The 19,074-nt window shown below is 44.0% G+C and overlaps 1 protein-coding gene across 1 annotated transcript in view; it reads right to left on the bottom strand.

The window, feature by feature from the left end:
* Positions 1–19,074, bottom strand: part of DMXL1 (Dmx like 1) — a 1,414,533-nt gene that overhangs the window by 533,170 nt on the left and 862,289 nt on the right. The window lies entirely within an intron of this gene.

Raw genomic sequence — 19,074 nt, 5'->3', positions numbered from 1 at the left:
TGGCATAGAGGGATGGGTATTCACGAAGGGGTGGGAGTGGCCCCTTCAGACAAAATGAATAACCCATTGGTCTGATGTAAGAAGACCTCCAGAGGGACAGGTGATGGTGTATTTTGGCACCCAATGACTACCCATTTTGATAAGCGGGAAAACTAAAGGAGTTATCAGGCTGCAGCTCCTTGGCCAAGAGAGCAGTCACTTTCTGTCAGAGTAAAGTAAGAGCCTGTTGCAAATGGATGGCATAGATTGATGGGTAGTCACAAACAGGAGTGAGCAGCCTTTGGGACAAAATGAATAACCCATCAGTCTGATGTAACAGTCAACCAGAAGGACAGGTGTTGGTGTATCCTGCATTTCACAGGCTACCCATGATAAGAGGCCAAACTAAAGGGGTTAGGAGGCTGTGAATGCTGGGGGAGGTGCGGGGTGTTGGACTGACCCGACCTCTGGCTGCCCAAGCCACAGGGGTCTGTGGGTACCACGTCCTTAGCCACCAGACACTGGTAAGCTTGCATGCTGTGGTGGCTGGGTGGGTAAAGACACGGCTGAAAGACCCTTCTGTGGCCACAAAACAAAAGGTTGACTGGGGTTGGTGAGGGGCCATTAAAAGGTCCATGGACCTGGCAGTAGCTCTGCTGACCTTGAAGCACTCCAGCACTGAGTACCCCTTGTCTCCTAGGAGACTGGAGCCATCAAAGGCATGTGCTCAAGCAAGGATTGAACAATTCCTGAAAAAAACAGTTGTTTCTCAGCCAGGCATGGCACCATGAGGCCACCATGAATGAAACCACTCTGCCTAGTAAGTTGGTGGTATTCAGTCTACATCTGATCATGAACTTAGCTGCATCTCTCCCATCAGCAACAGCTTGGGAAAGTATGGTCCGGGCCTCCTCCAGAACCACTGCCAGTATCTGCGCAACCGAATCACATACAGCACAGAAGTAATGGCCCAAGAGGCACATGGTGTTCAAGGACTGTAGTGCCAGGCTGGTAGAAGAAAACATTTTCTTGTGTAAGTTGCCCAGCCTCTTGGATTCCCTTTCGGGTGGGCCAGTTGGGAATGTGCCAGGATTTACACATGAGGTGGGCACTTGGACGATTAGCTCTCAGGTTAGGGTGTTGTGTAAGGAACTGGGGGTCATCAGGAGCAGGGCAGTGGCAGCAGGAAATTGGCCTGTTCACAGAAGCCTCTGTGCTGGGCTTGGACCAGGTCCCAAGCAGGTCGTCTGTAAGGGCTTTATAAAAAGGTAGAAGTGGTTCAGAGGGATTCACTCTCAGTTGAAACACCTCTATCAAGATGTGTGTCTTGACTGCCACCGAGGGCAACTGAAAGTCGAGGACCTCCGCTGCTCCTTTTACCTCTATAGCAAATGACGCTCCCTCCTCTGTAGCCACGGTCGGGGGAGAAAGCATTCTAGTATCTGGGGAGGTGTCCAGTCTACTGGCCTCTGCCAAGTACTCAGACTGTCGCGTAGGTTGTCAGTATGCTAATGAGGCTACAGGATTTGGGTGGCAGAATCACATGGACTGAGGGTACTAAATACGACTCCACAAAATATGATGCCTGTCGGCCTAATCCGGGTTTTCCAGCTAACTAGGCGCGCCTCATCTCTGTCCGAGATGACTGTGGCAACTGGGCGTATGACAAGAAAGACTCCTCAGGGGAATCGTGGTCAATCAGATCTCATCCCTTTCTCTCAGTTACCCAAGTCTCAGCAGAATATAGTTTAGTAAGAATTTACTGAAGTAACTGCATCTTAGATAAAATAGCATGTATTGCAATAACTAGGATGATAAAACACAATAAAGCAAGTAGGTGACGGAGAGAGTGAAACACAAAAACAGTCCCACCATACTGTCACTACAAGTGATACACAGTTCTCCTGCCTACGCTATGTCTGAGCAAAGCATAATAAGCTTAATCCGCTCTTCAGGTTTCCCCCTGGGAGAACATCATCCCTCATACCTTGATAAGGAAGCCTGTTAGAGAGACACCATCCCCATGTCGATCAGGGGTTCGCCTGTCTAAGCAAGCAGCTGTAGCAAAGCAATCAGCATGCAGTTGTAGTCATCTGGCTGGAATCTCCCTCTTACGTGTTTGGGACAAATGGGTGTTTCTATAATAAAACATTTGACATTGTAAGAAACGGTCCCCTACATATGAGTGTGTTTTTTCTGTGAATGTTAAAGACACAGCATACGATGTTTGTCGGCAACCCTATCTGACTTTAGCCTTGGAGAAAGCACAGAGAGAAATAAATGTCCTTCTAAGAACGTAATGCTTTCCTAGGCGAGAGGACAATAAGATAGAGAAAATAAAACTGCACCGCAAAATAAAGCAACACTGAATAAAATATAACTGGATTAAAGTGCACAACAGCAGGCCTAGTTAGCTAAAATAACATATTTAAAATATGGCTAAAATAGCTTTACAAGACCAGTCTGCATTTGGATCCAGAGGCTGGTATTCTTCAGGGTACAGCAACCCTTCCCAATCCTCTCTGAGTCCTAGCCTATAGGAATAGGGATCAGTCTATAAACTGGAGAGCGCGGCTCTAGGCCATGTTGGACGATGCCCTTCCAGCTCTGTGTCGGAATCAGGGATGAGAATAGGGATGGCCGAACCAGGCGCATCATTGGGAGTGGCACCAAGGACATTCGAGGTGTAACGTCCGACACCGGTCCAGATCCATACGGGGATCCAAGGGGCTCAACTGGCAATGAGGATGAACCCACCGGCAGGGATTCAGACAGGGTCGCTTCCCGAACACTCAAGTCAGAAGATGCGCTATCGGGATGAGTAACCCAAATATGAGGAGCATGACCTCATAGAACTCACTGAGTTGGGCGGGAGTTGCTCCGTCTCCTGGAAACCAGGGAAGCAAGGAACTGCCCAGGTGCAGGTTCAACTGCAGAGCCAGACCTCGAATGACGATGCTCCTTCATCATTTAGTTGGAAGACCGTGACAGACAGGGCGAAGTCTAAGATCTCTTTGACTTCATGTTCTTCTTTTTCTTGTGGGACTTACCCAACTCCCAGATGAATTTGAGCGAGACAAAGATCTTGGGCTCCACGACTGATCCCGGGACCTTCCTCTAAACTGGGATCGAGATCGTTGTGGAGTTGCATGTCGAGTGGCGAGGAGCTTGAGGGACCGCTTCCTCAAGGCCTTGGGTGCATGGCGTGGCAGCTCGCATAGGTCTTCACACAGTGGTCGTGCTCCTGACACCAGAGGCAAAAAAGATGCGGGTCCATCACTCACATCTGTCAATGACAGGTGCTCCAGAGCTTGAAGTCGGCCTTCCTAGTTGACATCCTGCCACACCAGGAGAAGAATCTCAAAAAGACTTTGACAAAAATCAAAAAAGGGTCAGGCAAAAATTGACTGGGGGTAGCTCTCTCTGAATCTGCGCTGACTGGCAAAGAAAGAAAATAACTTAAGTCAGTGTGCTGTGCTGGCACCTATATAACGATTTCACCTACCAGCGTGCACAGGTACTGCTCACAACTAATTTCTGGACCTAGTCTGACGCCTTGGGATAATTCTAAGATAAGGAATCTACAGCTAGAAGTCTCTATTAGATATTTGATGTAATCACAGTCACTGATGATTACTAAGGCCACATTTCAGATTATGGTTTTTCGTCCACTATGTCAATCTAAACAAAAACCTACCACATGCAAATCAGTCTAATTCTTGTTCTGGAACGGTCCAGCCTGAACTGCCACGCCAGGTCCCCTCCAGACATGAGTACAAGCAACCCCCACACCAGTTTCGTCCTAGTTAGGTCTAGTCAGTGAGGTGTAGCTTGAGCCTTGTGACAAAGTGATCAGGGGACAGAGGTCTAAGCATAGCCATCACACTTAACGGAAAGAAATAACAATGTGATGGCAAAAAACTGGAATGAATCTTGGCCACTGGCAATCATTCAGGCCACTTTCCAGGCCACTGTTTTTTTTAGCACTATGCCACTCCAGACAGAGACCTGACATATGCAGATCAGTCTTGGCCCTGCTCCAACAGCAGGAGTTTAGCCCAAACTGCCAGGCCAGGTCCCTTTCAGACAAGAACACAATCAACCTCAGCGCAGTTTCAACTTACTTAGGTCTCATCAGTGAGACAGGTGTGCCCAGACGTTGGTCCTGTGCTTGCTGTGCGATAGAACTTGAGCTGCCCCTTACTGACTAGGCCATAATATGCCTAAATCGGTCTGGGGTTGCTTGTGGTATTGTTCAGAGGAGAACAGGCAGTTCATGGTGGACTGTTTCCACTGGAGCAGTGCAAAGGATAATTTGCATATGGCTGGTTGATGTGTGAGGTGGCATGTTGGGTGAAAAAAAAACCTAGGCTGGTTTTCGGAACATAGTAATTATTGTAGCTGGGATTCATTCAGGCAATCCACTCATTAATATTTTGTTTTCCTCAGTGGAATGCCTCAAGTCTCAATGTGCCATAGGAGTCAAAATGCACCCCTACTGATGAGGACCAAATATGCAGAAAACAATCTGGGGTTGTTTGAGTTATTGTACAGTGGAGGTCTGGTCTAGGAGAACACACTGGTATGTTCCTACTGGAGCAGGACCAATGCTCATTTGCATATGCCTGGTTTCAGTCTGAGGTGGTATGGAGGGCAAACACAATGGACTGGACCAGAATACTAATCAATAGCTGAGATGAATTCAAGCAATCAACACATCCCTTTTTTATTTCCTCGATGTTCTGTGTGTGTAGCAGCTATGTTGGCTCCAACCCATATGTAACATACTTGAGCTATAACTTGTGCATGCATGCACAACTATGGCTGACGAACAACTTACTTACCTTTAGTAGTGCCTTATTTGATAGAGACAGACTAGCCACAGATTCTTAACCTTAGAAGTCTCCCCAGGCACCAGACTGGATCTGGAAAAATTGTTCAGCACTACCTCTGCGCGTCAGTAGATGGCCTTGTGCCACTCCGTATCAACGTCATAATCCGGATATAATCTCAAATGAGTCCATATTATCCTTCCCTGACGAGCTAACTTCAGTTTCTTCTGTAACTAGAATTACCACGCAATACAACAGTGTATCCCAAAAGACGTAGATGTAAATTTGATTTTCCAACCACTAAATAGAAAAACCTGGCAAAAGAATGCCAAGAAAGCACAAATAAAGTAACATAAAACAGTTCGCAGACTGGGGAGGATGGGTGTGTCGGTAAGGAATCTGATGCTAGTCTATGTCTCTATCAGATAAGGTGTCGCCGATGGTAAGTAACTTTTTCACCTGATAGACACAACTAGCAGGAGATTCCTTACCTTAGTATGTGATTCCAAAGCAATATCAACCCAGGAGGAGAGTCTGCATACACATCCTACCCAAGTCTTGCAATAAACAACCGTTCTAACTAAAGGAATAGTAGACCAGACATGAGAGAGACAAAGGTGAAAAGAAGCATTCAGCTCACCCGAAAAAAGAGTGGACAAGCCACAGAATATTTAAAGAAAATATGAAATGCCATGGGGGCATGAGCGTTATGGTAATGAAAATGTATCTGATGGTAGAAAACAACAACAGGGGACTAACATGAAGTGCTCCAAAGTAGGAGCGGAAGGAGTAACGTGCTAAAAAACGCCCCAACATTCATTGAGATAAGAGGAATGGTACAGCCATCAAGGAATAGCCCTAGAGGATATTTAAAAATGGGAAGCAATGCCTACTTGCTGCTTCCACCAGGGTGCATACGCAAAACCTGCAAGAAGCAGGAAGCTTTACGCTGGAAGCGAGAGTAACTCAAAAGACAGAATGTACATCTCCCGGAACACCCAAGGGGGAAATCTGAGGAGAGACGTATCAGAGCTGTGAGACACATAGAGCCAGTCAACAGAAGACACAAAAGATTTTCCATATGCATGACATAAAATGGGTAAATTAGGAGGTCTGGAAAATACATTTTGAGACACCAATATGCACAGCTACAGATGTAAAGACATGAATGTGCCCATACATATGTTGTTTAAGATAAGCATAGGATCAGGTTAACACAGATGCAGATATAAAAATAGAGACATAGACCTATGAAGCAGGAATGATACATAGGTGCACGTCCCTATATTATAATAATAATAAAATAATAATAATAATTATTATTATTAGAGAAACATAGAAAGAAAAATGTTGCACAAGAGCAACAACACAGGAGTAAAAGAAAAGGGGGGGAGAGAGATTACACCCCTCAAGAAAGAAAAGCCAGCCAAAGAGGTAAATCCATGCTAGCTGACTAAAGCAAAGTAAAAAAAGGTTGGTAGAACCGCCTGATGGTAGAAACCAACAGAAACTTTGCAGTACATGAAAAAGATCAACACGAGGAAGACAATGCCATATGAGTAGATGCTATCCACAGAAACGATAACAATCCAGCAGACAGAAAAAAGCCACTGAAGAAAGGACTGAAGGAAAAGTGGCAGAATCCCAGAAGGACAACCAGCCTATAAGAAAGTGATCCGATATGTGGGCCCAATAATGAAATACTGTGAAAATAAGGTATATGAGACTTCGATCCCCAGAATGGGGTCCTAACACCGGGCCTGCAGAAGTCGTGAAGGCCAAAGGTGAATGATCATATCCGTGCACAAGAGTCCTAAACACAAAAACAATATGAGGTAGGAAGGAGGAAATGTCCAACAGAAGGAAGAAATATGAGTACCTTCTTGCAGCTGACATAGTAAGGATGAAGCAAATGCTAGGATTGGAATCCTACACATAAAATGCCTAAATAAAGCTGCCAAAAGATGACCAAGGACACACACACAGAAGGGGGAAGAATTCCAGGAAGGGAAAGAAACACCCTAATGGGAAGGGAACATAAGGACAGGTACCCATACACAATTGGATGATGCCCCAGACTTACAAGAGCAGATCAGGGGAAACAAGAAATAGTCACATTAACAGTATGGAAAGAATAGCCAATTGTCGTACCAGTGGCACGATACAACTCCCTTGTCCTGCCCATTGTGTACTCATGAGCACTGTATGTTTCCACTGAGCAATAGGTCCGTACCCGGAAGGAAGAAGTACACATGCGTATGGGAAATAGATAAATGTATAGCTAGATAGATAGATATATACATATATATATATATATATATATATATATATATATATATATATATATATATATACACACACACACACACACACACACACATCAGCAATAAAGGGACTGCCTCCATGACTGGACCGAATGGTCAGGAGGAGGACAAAAATGTCTAGGAAGAAGACAGAAAGATGAATGTAGCACAAGGCCAGAGAGGGAACAAGTGAAAACAAATCAAAGGTTAGAAAGAAGTGCCCTATAAGGGCGACAGATGATGAGGTATTTGGAATCAAAGAGGTACCAGTATCTCCAACGGAAGCTGACCATGGAAATGAGGCAGAAAACCACCTACCAATGGGAAAGGATGCTTGTAAAAAATTTAAAAAAGCAGTAGAATCCTTATTGACACAAGAAACTATACTACTCCCATAAGGAGCACTGATCAAGTTCCCAATAGGGAACAGATAAGTATAAAAGAATGGCCAAATGCCTCAACCAATTGCTCTGAAGAGCAGGGACTGAAAACGACTGACAAGGAAGAACCCCACAGAGAGCACTTATCTTTTAGACGGCCCGCCTATCAGTAGAGTACAACAGAAAACCCCCTGTTTAGAGGTATGAGACCCAGACTGGGTCCGAAAATAATAATGAAACCTGTCCACTATAGTGGGAAATATAAACACAACACCTGCAAAACAGGAGTACCACCTTGAGTGCTAGAACATAAGAAAAGCACCTACAAGGAGCAGGAACACCACACTGGGTGTCACATAATAAACAAGAAGCACAACACCGCAATGGAGGTAGAAAAAGTGCAACAGGAGAAATATACAACTGCCCCTGAACAAAGAACCAAGCCAGAAGAAGACTCTGTAATATGAAGAGGACTTAAAACTGAGTCCCACCATGAGTAGCTCTAAAGCGGTATAAGGCCAAGTCGGCATCGCGCCAAAAAGGGAAGTACTGTCAAAAGGCATATCAAGCAAAGAAGCTTGCACAGCTTCTGAGAAAGTGGAAAAACATAACCATGGCCCTTTGTCACAGCCCTACTGAAGAAACCAATATCCTTCCAAAAAAATCTGTGTTATGCCTACCACATCTAACACTAAGCTTGGCAACCTGCTGACCATCCTGTACTAAAGTCATTAGAGCATTTCTTGCCTGGTCAGGCAGAGAAGGCAAAATGTGCTCCACTGAGTCCCACAAAATGTGAGAGAAGCGAGCAAGGACACAGGAATTATTAGTGTCTATGTGAGATAGAGAGCTCCACAAGTGGACCACAAACTGGTTGGGCTGGTTGGGCCCAAACTCCCACGAGGATATCATAAAGAGCCTCACAACAAGGAAGGGCCAGCTCCACAGAAGACTGGTCAGGATGTAAGGCATCAAGCAAAGGGTCTGTGGATAATTGCACAGTCGGAATTTATAAATGCAACACTTCTGACACACATTTTAACACATCTGCAAGAGCATAACTAGCCTCTGAAGCCAACTCAGGGGCGAGGATTCTAGACAGCTGGCGTTAGCTAGGTCATCTAAGCCATACGATTGATGAAGGGGAATGGTTTCGGAATTTGGAGGCTGAGAATGGAAACCGGGACCTTCCGATGGAAGAACTAGAGTGTGAGCCTCAGAAAGCACCAACTGAAAAAAAGCTGACTCCATCGGCGCTGCTCCCAGCATCGGAGTCGACCGACACCATGAGGGAGAGACCTCAACATCGGAAGGGGCATCGTCCTACTCCAGTGATACAACAATCGGAGTCTCAAGCTAAATCGTAGGTGCCACCACCGCCGAAGTCAGCAAGGTAGAAATGGACACTAAATACAGAGTCGTAAGTGAGGAGACAAGTGCAGAAGATGGAAGCTGTGGGAGGCTGTGCATCGGTGCCGATCGAACTGCGGAGTCGAGAGGCCTAATGGGCCTAATGGGCCCAGAGGACGAAGCCACCAGTGAGGAGCCAGTCAAGGCACCCGCCACCTCCTTAGGGCCCACAGGCGCTCCCAGAGGGAGGGGTAGACCCAAAAACAGAAGCATGGAGGAGTAATAGTTATGCATCTGGGCCAGAGTCGCCCCAGTGCCAGGATAAGGCAGGAAGCACAGGTCGACTTCTGCGCAGACTCATGCTCAGAGGAACGGGAGGAGCCGCACAGGGGTAGCGAAGCCTGAGGACGCGATTTTGACTTTAGACAATGCTTACCTTGAGATGTCGCAGGATCTGGAGACATCAAAGGAGCCGTACGCAAGCGACTCCTGGAACGGTCACTAGGATGAGCCATAGGAAGACTACAACGCCTACGAGACTCCTGTGATGACTGCGACACCCGTGCCACCAGGAGCTTCATCTGCCGCTTCCGCAACGCCTTAGGCCTCAACTGTTGACAGGTGTTGCAGTCGTCGGTATCACGGTGGGTGCCTAAGCATCACATGCGAACTGAGTGGGGATCTGTGACCAACATTTGTCGAGCACAGGACCAACAAGGCTTAAAGCCAGAAGGCATTAATACTGTTCCAATGATGAAAACCGTGAAAAGGGAAGGCCCAAAAAATGGGCGGAGGTAACCGCTTCTCCGGTTCCGCGTTACTGTATGAAAAAGAAGAAACTAACGTCAGCTCATCGGAGGAGGGATTATATGGACTCCGTCAATGTCATATCTGGAGGATGACGTCGATATGGAGTCGCAGAACGCCCTCTACCGACACACAGAGGTACTGCTGAAGAGTTTTTCTGGATCCAGTCTGGTGCCTAGGGAGAATTCCAAGGCAAGGAATCTACGGCTAGTTGTCTCTATCAAATACGTAGCTGGTAGCTCACTAAAAGGTGCCACCAATCATGTTCCTAGTGTGATGTGCAAACGAGTCTGCACTGGCAAACAACAATTTACACACCACACTTGCTTACCAAATACGGTGTGCTTTCCATGTGGTTGCCCTTTATAGTTCTCCTTATTGGATGGTGGTTGTGGACCTTAGCTTGTATATTTTAGGGCATTTTCAGTGTCCGCATGTACAAACTAGATTGCCACAACTACAAACAACTAGCAATGACAATTTGTGACAACTGGTTCATTGCAAGGGCTGTCAACAATCGTTCCCTACTAACACTAAAGCATTCCACTATGTGGTGTATTTTGTACTGTAGTGGTGTTATGTTAATTGCACATCAATTTGGAAGAGATCAGATGTATATGTTGAGTTTCTGCTTTGAGCAACAATAGGCACCTTGCACAGCATTTGTGTAGTCGACCCAAGAGTGTGCACTGTATTTGTAAGGCATCACTGATTGGAAAGATATAGAATCCTAGAATATCCTGGTCCATAACCACCTCCTTTGTTCCCCCAGTAATCTGGCCCTAAGAAGAAGGTATCTATCTTTGGGAGTCCTAAATGCTAGCATACTCCCATCTTTGATTATATCTCTCACGTATAAACACCATTATTTTTCTTATTCCAGACATGTAATGACTTGCTCCCAGTTCTGTGACCTAACTAAATAATAGAAGTGTTTCAGGCTGAACGTGCTTATCTACTTTGAGGAAAGGTGCAATTGTTTTTCCAAGTGTGCATTGCAATTTCCACTACGGGGAGTGGGCATTTCGGAGATGTATCAAAAATAAAGGTGTCTACAGGAAGGGGGTTTCTGAATTGCATTTTCAATGATTAATCATTGAAGCTTTTTCTTTTCAATATATAATAGGACCATGCATCAAAGATATAGCTCTACATTCAGTAATTTATATGTTCCTATCTTCAATCTCAATTTTAGCTTGGTTTAAGCTTTTAAGTACTTTCCTAAAACCTGGTATTACCCAACAGCATCAGGAGAATTGATCTGCCAAAAGACTAGAGACGCGACTAGAGACGCAACTAAAGATACAATTAGATGAGGTTTCATCTTTATAATTTGAGCACATCTCAAGAATGACAGTTGTAACTTGAACCATCAGCCCATGACTTGTTCTATCTAACCCCTTAAATTATTCATCGTTTATCTAAAAAATACCATTAAAACTTATGAACCCACTTAAATTGGTGATCTTATATCCTTCACAGTTAGCTTCATTATGGTTAGTGTTTAACATTATTTCATAACTGAAAAAACGTGAAAAGTATTTCACTATTTCGAGTAGCTTATAAACCATGCTTTTAAGTATTTTTCCCATGTGTGCATTCTATTATCTGCATCTACTACTACACTGCCTTCTCCATCAGTTGTATCTATAACTTTGATTTGCGAGTTGTCTCGCATAGCAATAAAAAGTACTAAGGCCAAAAAATAATAATTATAACAGTGGGGGCAACAGTTGTCTTGGTCCTTTTTCGACTGCTTTTTACAGAGGTGCCAAAGTTGCATGTAACACTGGAAAATAAATTAACATGTAGCACTACGACCTTATCATTAGAAGTAGATCCTAGTACAAGCTAATTAAGGGTTAAGCACATCCTTTCATTGCAACACAATGAGTGGTAGCACGTTCTGGCTTTGTTGAGCCCTGCCTGCAAGTTATGGCTCAGGTGGAAAATATTAACTAGGATTTTGTATTGAGATCAATGATCAAGACAGGCCTATTGTTTTCTCATCTTGAGATATCCGGTTTTGTTACGTACCTTTGATAACACATGATCTGGTAGAGACTCTATCTAGCTGCAGATTCCTTACTTTTCATTTTCCCCAGATGGATCCGGAAACTTTTAGTGAGCAATACCCCTTGTGCGCACTGTTGGGTGGCTCCATTCGGCTCCGTGGGGCGTCGTTGGCGCCGGGGTCACCTATAGAGGTGCCACCCAGGCGAGTGGGTGTCAGTTAAAAACAAAATGCCCGTCCCTACGGAACTTACTGTCCAGACAGTAGTGTTTGGCAAACATGTGCAGTGACACCTACTTTGCTGCCTGGCAGATGTCCGGGACCTGGACTCAACGTGCTAATGCCGTGGTCGCAGCTTTTCCCCTGGTCGAATGGGCCTGCAAGCCCTCAGGAAGCTGCTTCCTAGCCGAGGAGTAGCAGATCTTAATACAGAGAACAACCCAGTGCAAAATGGTCCATTTCTGTACTGCCCGACCCTTCGTTGCTCCCACATACCCCACAAAGAGTTGGTCCTCCATCTGGAACTCTTTTGTGTGGGCAAGGGAGAACTACAGAGCTCTTTTTGGGTCCAGCCAATTTAGTCACTCGTCTTCCTTAGAAGGATGTGGAGGAGCAAAGAAGGTGGGCAAGGTGACAGTTTGACCCAGATGGAATGGGGTCACCACCTTAGGAAGGAAAGAGGCATGAGTACCTAGCACTACCTTGTATGTAAATAGTGAGATATGGCGGTTTAGATAAGGCTTGTATCTCACTCACCCTGCAGGCAGGTGATATTGCCACTGAGAAGGCTGTCTTGATAGTAAGCAGCTGGAGGGGAAAATTGTGCAGTGGCTTGAAGAGAGCACACACATAAGATAAGTAAGAACTAAGTTAAGATCCCACTGGGGCATGATAAAGGGTGTAGGGGGAAATGTATGAACAAGCCCTTTAACAAACCTATTTACAACATGGGATTTGAACAAAGATGGTTAATCAGGCACCTGCAGAAAGGCAGACAGAGCAGTGAGATAGCCTTCAGAGTGCCCAGGGCGGAACCCTGTTGGGCAAGAGAAATTATGAAAAGAAGAATATCAGGTAGATAAGCAGAGAGAGGCTCTATAGACTTCTCTGTACAATCTTACAAATCTTTGCTAATGGCACACGTATACCGTTTTTGTGGAGGAATGCCTGGCTGTCAAGATAATGTTACAGACTTCAGGAGGAAGGTCGAAAGCTGTCAACTGTTGCCGCTCAATCTCCATGCATTAAGGCACAGAGTTGACAGTTTTGGGTGGGGAACCCTTTCCTGCTGCTGCAACAGAAGATCATCCTGAAGGGGCAGTCTGATCGGAGGATTGATGCTCATTTTCAGAAGCTCGGGATACCAGAATCTGTCAATCTTCATCTTCTTGAGAACTCTAGGCAGGAGTGGTACGGGTGGAAAGGCGTACAGGAGGCCTGAACTCCACTCGCGGCAAAAAGCATCACAGAGTGATTGCTGTCTTGGAAACTCCAAAAGGCAATACTGCTGACATCGTGCGTTCTCTTCAGAGACGAATATATTGAACAAAGGCTCTACCCACCGCTGATTGACACCTGGCACCACCTCAGAATGGAGACCCCACTCGTGATCCACTAGGCATTGACAGCTGAGCTTGTCTACCTGGCGTTCAGAGAACCTACCAGGAGTTGAACCACCAGGGTTATGCCCTGCTGTTCCAGCCATGTCCAGAGACACAGGGCCTCTTGACAAATGGTCCACTACCCCGACTCCACCCTGCTTGTTGCATGTCAGTAGTGTTGTCCATGAACACCTGCACTAACTTCCCTTGAGCCTAGTCAGATCCCCTGGAGCATGTTTATGTGGAGTCTGGATTCCACCGGAGACCAGAGTCCTCTGATCTCCACCCCTCCCAGATGGCCTCACCCCATCCCAGAAGTGACTCATCTGTCACAACTGTAAGGTCTGGTTGGGGAAGGGAGAGGAGTCTGCCTCTGACCCAATATAGGTTTGTGATCCACCACTGTAGGTCTTTTGCAGTTCCCTCTAAGATATGGACTATGTCGGAGAGATTTCCCTGATGCTGTGCTCACTGGAACGTGAGGTCCCAATGTAGAGCCCGCATATGCCATCTGGCATGCTTCACCACCAGGATGCAGGAGGCCATGAGGCTCAGCAGCCTCAGAGTCAATCTCAAAGAAACCCAGGATAGAGAATGAAGCATTGGTATCATAGCCTCAATATCCTGGACTCGCTGCTCAGGTGGTTAGGCCTGAAACTGTGCTATGTCCAGAACAGCTCCTATATAAGAGAGTCTGAGAGGGAGTCAGGTGTGACTTTTGCACGTTTCTAGTGAACCCCAGCGAATGAGAACTTTCGCCACAGTCTGGAGGTGGGAGAGTCCTGCAAGGTGTGAGCATGCCTTCCACAGCCAGTCGTCCAGGTAGGGGGAAGACTGAAACCTCTAAACTGCGCAGATGAGCTGCGACCACCACCTTGGTGAACACCTGAGGGACACTGGTAAGGTCAAATTGCAGTACGGTGAACTGAAAGTGTTCGTGGCCTACTTTGAACCACAGGTAATGCCTGTAGGAAGGCAGAATGGGACTATGAAAATATGCATCCTGTAAGTCCAGCGCTACCAATCAGTCTTCTAGGGCAAATGTGACTTGAGTGAACGTGAGCATCTTGAACTTCTCCTTCTTGAAGAAGAGATTTATGGTCCATAGGTAGAATAGGGCAAACAGCCTTGTTCTTTTTGGGTAACAGACAGGAGCAGGAATAACACCACTGCCTACTTCTGATATCGGGACCTCTTCTATGGCTCTCTTGGCCAAGAGAGTTGCAACTTACTCTCAGAGTAAAGACAAATGATCCTCCGCCAGCCGTTTGAATGGTGGCAGCTTTGGGGGAGGAAAGGATTGAAAAGGCAGTACATAGCCCTTTCTTAAGATTTTCTGTATCCATGTGACCAGTGTTATGGACTGCCATTGAAGGACATGTACATAAGGTTTGCATAGACAATCGCTGAAAAAACAGATGTTCTCAGCCAGGTGCAGTGCCTTAAGGCCACTGATGACACAATCACTCTGCCTAGCGATTCAACTGTATTTAAGCCACACTGAACTTAGCTGCGTCTCTCCAGTCTTTCACTGCTTGGCCCGGGCTTCCTCCAGGACCTGAGGCAGCACTTGCACAACAGTATCCCAAACAGTATGCGAGAAACGGCCCAATAAGCACAAGGTGTTCAACAACCTCAGTGCTAGGCTGGTGGAAGAAAACATCTTCTCAAGATGGTCCAGCCTCTTGGATTCCCTATCTAGGGGAGCGGAAGGAAATGAGCCTTGGGAAATGAAGGCTTGGACACAAAGCTCTCAGGGGTGGGGTGTTCGCTGAGGAAGCCAGGGTCACCCGGTGGCGGGTGATGGCAGGAGGGTGATCATTCTCTTTACTGGAGATCCAACTTCAGAGCGATTTTTTGTGATGAGTTTCTGTATTCCTTAACTGTTTCCGTTCAGGCTTTCACTTTTTTGCCTTAGTTGGTTTGCATTAACCTATCCAATTTCTTGCCTTGTTGAGCTTGCTTATATTTCTGTCTGGACAGAGAATACCTAGCCTTTCTGAAAAATGTTCAGTTAATTTTCTCCTTTGCAGGTTAACATAGTGTTTGTGTAATACTATGGTTCTTTTAATAATGTCACATAAGGGTCCTACCTTTCACGTTCCAGGTTAACGTCTCACACTTCATCTATTGTTTTCTTCATGCACATTTTGAAGTCATTTGCCTGGCTTAAGCCCACAACATCTTAGTCAATGTGACCGTGCTTTCATTACATTCCAGGAAGATCATAAGAATACTTTGCAGGAGCCTTGACATCAGGGTTTCAAAATGACATGAATTTGTAGGCCACCTGACATGGTTATGTCTTAGTAAATAATTTAGACCGCTCTAATACTCCACTAGTTTTTTTAGTTCAGTAATCTTTGTGAAGGACTATGACTGTTCAGCTGAAGTGACTATAATTTGAGTGAGCATGGGCTAGGGAGTGCTAAGAGCATAACAGTTTAAAAGTATTGTATTGTGATAGTGCTATATTCTATTGAGTTAATCTGTGGCTGGACATATTTAAAATGTGGTATTCTATGAAATTTCATATCAAATAGGAAATTTGAAATTTCAATCTGCTGAATTTCTAAATGTTTTTCAGAAGCCAATCTTTTCTTATTAATAGAGATGAATCATATTTTAGAGAGAGATTCATACTCTGTTAGGTCACTGTCAAACAACTGGAACCTTGCATTACAACAATGTTATTTCATTTTGGAGTATGATTGTTACTGCCTATATTTCCAATCATGACAACAGTATCCATTAAGCATATGCAAATGTTATATAACAGTGTAACCAGTCTGCCTTAATGAAGTGCATGGACATGTCGTGGGCATGAGCCATACATGTTAATAGAGTTGTCCTCCAATGTTTGCACAAGCTCTGTGCAAACAAGGGAAACTTTATCTGGCAATGTAGAGCACGGAGACCTCTTTAGTGAAGGGTTAAGCAAAGATTTGGATCTTGATTTTTGTCCCTAGTGAAATCAATCTATCTTCACTACTCCCATGCCTGAGTCTTTGTGCTGCAGGGAACTCCCAGAGTTACTGCTGTCCTTAGGCTTTCTGGTGTTGTAAAATGTTCTTCTTTTATTTTGTTTGGTGAATGTTATGCTCATGTTGATCTCTGGGTGATATATCATGGAATTCCAGTTACTGTTGAATAAAGTATGGAACAGCTTTACATTCAGGACACTCTCTGGTAGAAATACAATGGAAATACAATGTTCACCAAGCTCAAACAGTGTGCCTGCACTTGACAGGCTGCTGAAGCCGCCTTTAGAATCATTCACTTTTCCTATGCAGAAGGCTAGATATGTATGTCAAAATGTTTCTAAACTATGGTGCTACAGGTTCCTGAAAATGAGCTCCCAAAAAAATTCCTCTTCATTTATTTAATATATTTTAATAGCTCAAACTATGACAATCGTGTAATCCATGACAGTTTTCACAGTTTTAAAATAGTCTAATTGTTCTGTCTGATTTACAAAAAAGGATTCGGAACATAGGTAGGGATCACCTTCAGAAACTATTTTTAGACTCTGGGTTTTCTGAGCATCAATGAGATCCCTACTCTTTACGCTTACCGCAGAAGGTCTATTGGCTGGATATTTTTAATTGTCTTATGATGGACAGTGATTGCCCAATAACAGTTCAATGGAAATGATGGGTAGTTATTGATGTTTTATCTTTTATAACTTCAATAAAAAACATTTGAAATCTGAGAATATATTATGTTATAGAAAACTAAAGACACATACTTGCCCCCCTCATATTTTGAGCAACTGGCTTCATAACAACTGAATGCTTATTTACTTCAGACTTCTCAATAGGGACAGCTTTAAATTCAACAGCTTCAAATACCAGCACAATGGCATTTAGGAATGCCTCATATTTGTCTTGAATATAGAATGTTCACAGTTAATTTGTTCAAAAAAACTGGTTGGCGAAGCTACAACATTTGCTTCTAACATGGATGAGGAAAAAGGTAGAGAATTTATAGAAAACCTCTAATTTTAGCTTTCTAAAGCACTGACCATAATTTCCATGGCAAAATGAAACCCTTCTATAGGAAACTATTTCAACTCTGCACGTCCTATCCCAGCAACATGGTATTCTGGAGTGCCTCTCTTGGTCGTTATTATAGAATGTTAGTGATCTAGTTGTTCCTTTGTACTCTACAGTGAAGCTGCAATACAACATTGTGGAATCAACTGACAGACTGCTACTAAAGTTTGTTAGTGCACTTTACTAACCATGTCACACCTTCTTCCCAAACTGCTGACAAAGATATTTCTGAATTTATAGAAAACGTGTTCTCAATTTCTCTTTCCAACTTGGTTCAACAAATCCCAGTAGCGGATTAGCATTTTGCAAAGTGCAAAATAACCTTAAAACTCATAACAATTCTTAAAATTCGAATACCACCACCAACAAATGGTTTATATTCTAACTGAATTTTGTTCTCACCATTTCTATATGGTCCTTTATGTGACCATCAAAATCAGACATTCACTACAATACATTTTAAATGGGAGAAAAATGGCAGAACCTCAACACCAAAACAATACATCAAACAGGTGTGCTTTTTCTACTCTTCTACCTAAATAGACCCCTGAAAAGCACATCATATAAAAACACAATTTCGTGGATTTTTCAAGTGTCCAATTTACAATTGCTATACTGTTGATGAGAGGCTTTAAAATGAATCTTGATGATATGCACATTATAAACGCCCCCAGGAGGCATCAAATGATGCTGTCAAGGCAAAGGTGGATGATTTGATGGGAATATCTGAGGAAATGCAACTAATGTCATTTTTGCTTCCTTTTTCATAAAAGAGCTTGGGTGGTTTATGGCTGCCTTCCATCAGATTGCACAGCAGGCCTTACATACAGAACTATTAGATCAGTTGGGTATTGGTCGAAAGTGATATCAGGAGCTTTATTGGTAACTTTGACTTTTTGTGTATTTAGAAAGCAACCACAATGCGTTATCATTTCATTTTTAAACCGATAAAGGATTGACAAGCTAAAAGGGTAGAAAGGGCAGCCGCCTAAACAAGATCTTGTAACTCAAGGACATTGAATAAAACCTGGTGTTCAGGTCCTAAATGAATGTGGCTTCTTGCTTGAAACGTAGCCAATAAAGTCACCAATGGGCCTCCTGGATGTGGGTAAATTTGCATAAAGAGCACATAATTCACACAACTAGGTTCTGGCTACACAGCAGTTTGATAAGAGACTGCTGGGCAGCAATAGATGTTACAATAGCTCAGCCTAGAACGCATAAAGGCATACAGAATAACGTTTGTCGACAAAAAGAAGAGTAATACTGCTTAAATTCTGCAGTGCTGAGAAAGAGGACAGGAGGAAAACACTGCATTGGTTGAGTTGTGATTCTACAGAATAGTTCAAATCAATTAGGAGATTTAACATCTTTGCTTTATGAGGAGCAACAGGAGAAAGGCCTGGCTCTAAAGGTCATAACTTGCTGTCACAGACGACATGACTGAGGCCGAAGAGAATGTGCTTCATTTTTCCTTACATTAAAATGCAGAAAGTTATGGATCATTCAATGATATACCATTTCCAGATATTGAAGAGATTTCATCTTGAACATACTGTAACATCGAACTCTGTAAGCAGACTGCCATTTAAAAAGTCTTGTTAAAATGCCATTAGATGGAATAGGAAGTTTTCAACTATGAGTAAGTTGATTTTATTCTGGAAACCCTCACTTGAATATTTTTGCCAGGTTGTGGTTATTACTGCCAGAAGCGGGAGAAGCATGAGATGATGAATCAGGGATTTTGGTGCCT

This window comes from Pleurodeles waltl, chromosome 1_1 (assembly GCF_031143425.1).
Source record: "Pleurodeles waltl isolate 20211129_DDA chromosome 1_1, aPleWal1.hap1.20221129, whole genome shotgun sequence".
Classification (NCBI taxonomy): domain Eukaryota; kingdom Metazoa; phylum Chordata; class Amphibia; order Caudata; family Salamandridae; genus Pleurodeles; species Pleurodeles waltl.
This window is presented reverse-complemented; position numbering and strand designations above follow the sequence as displayed.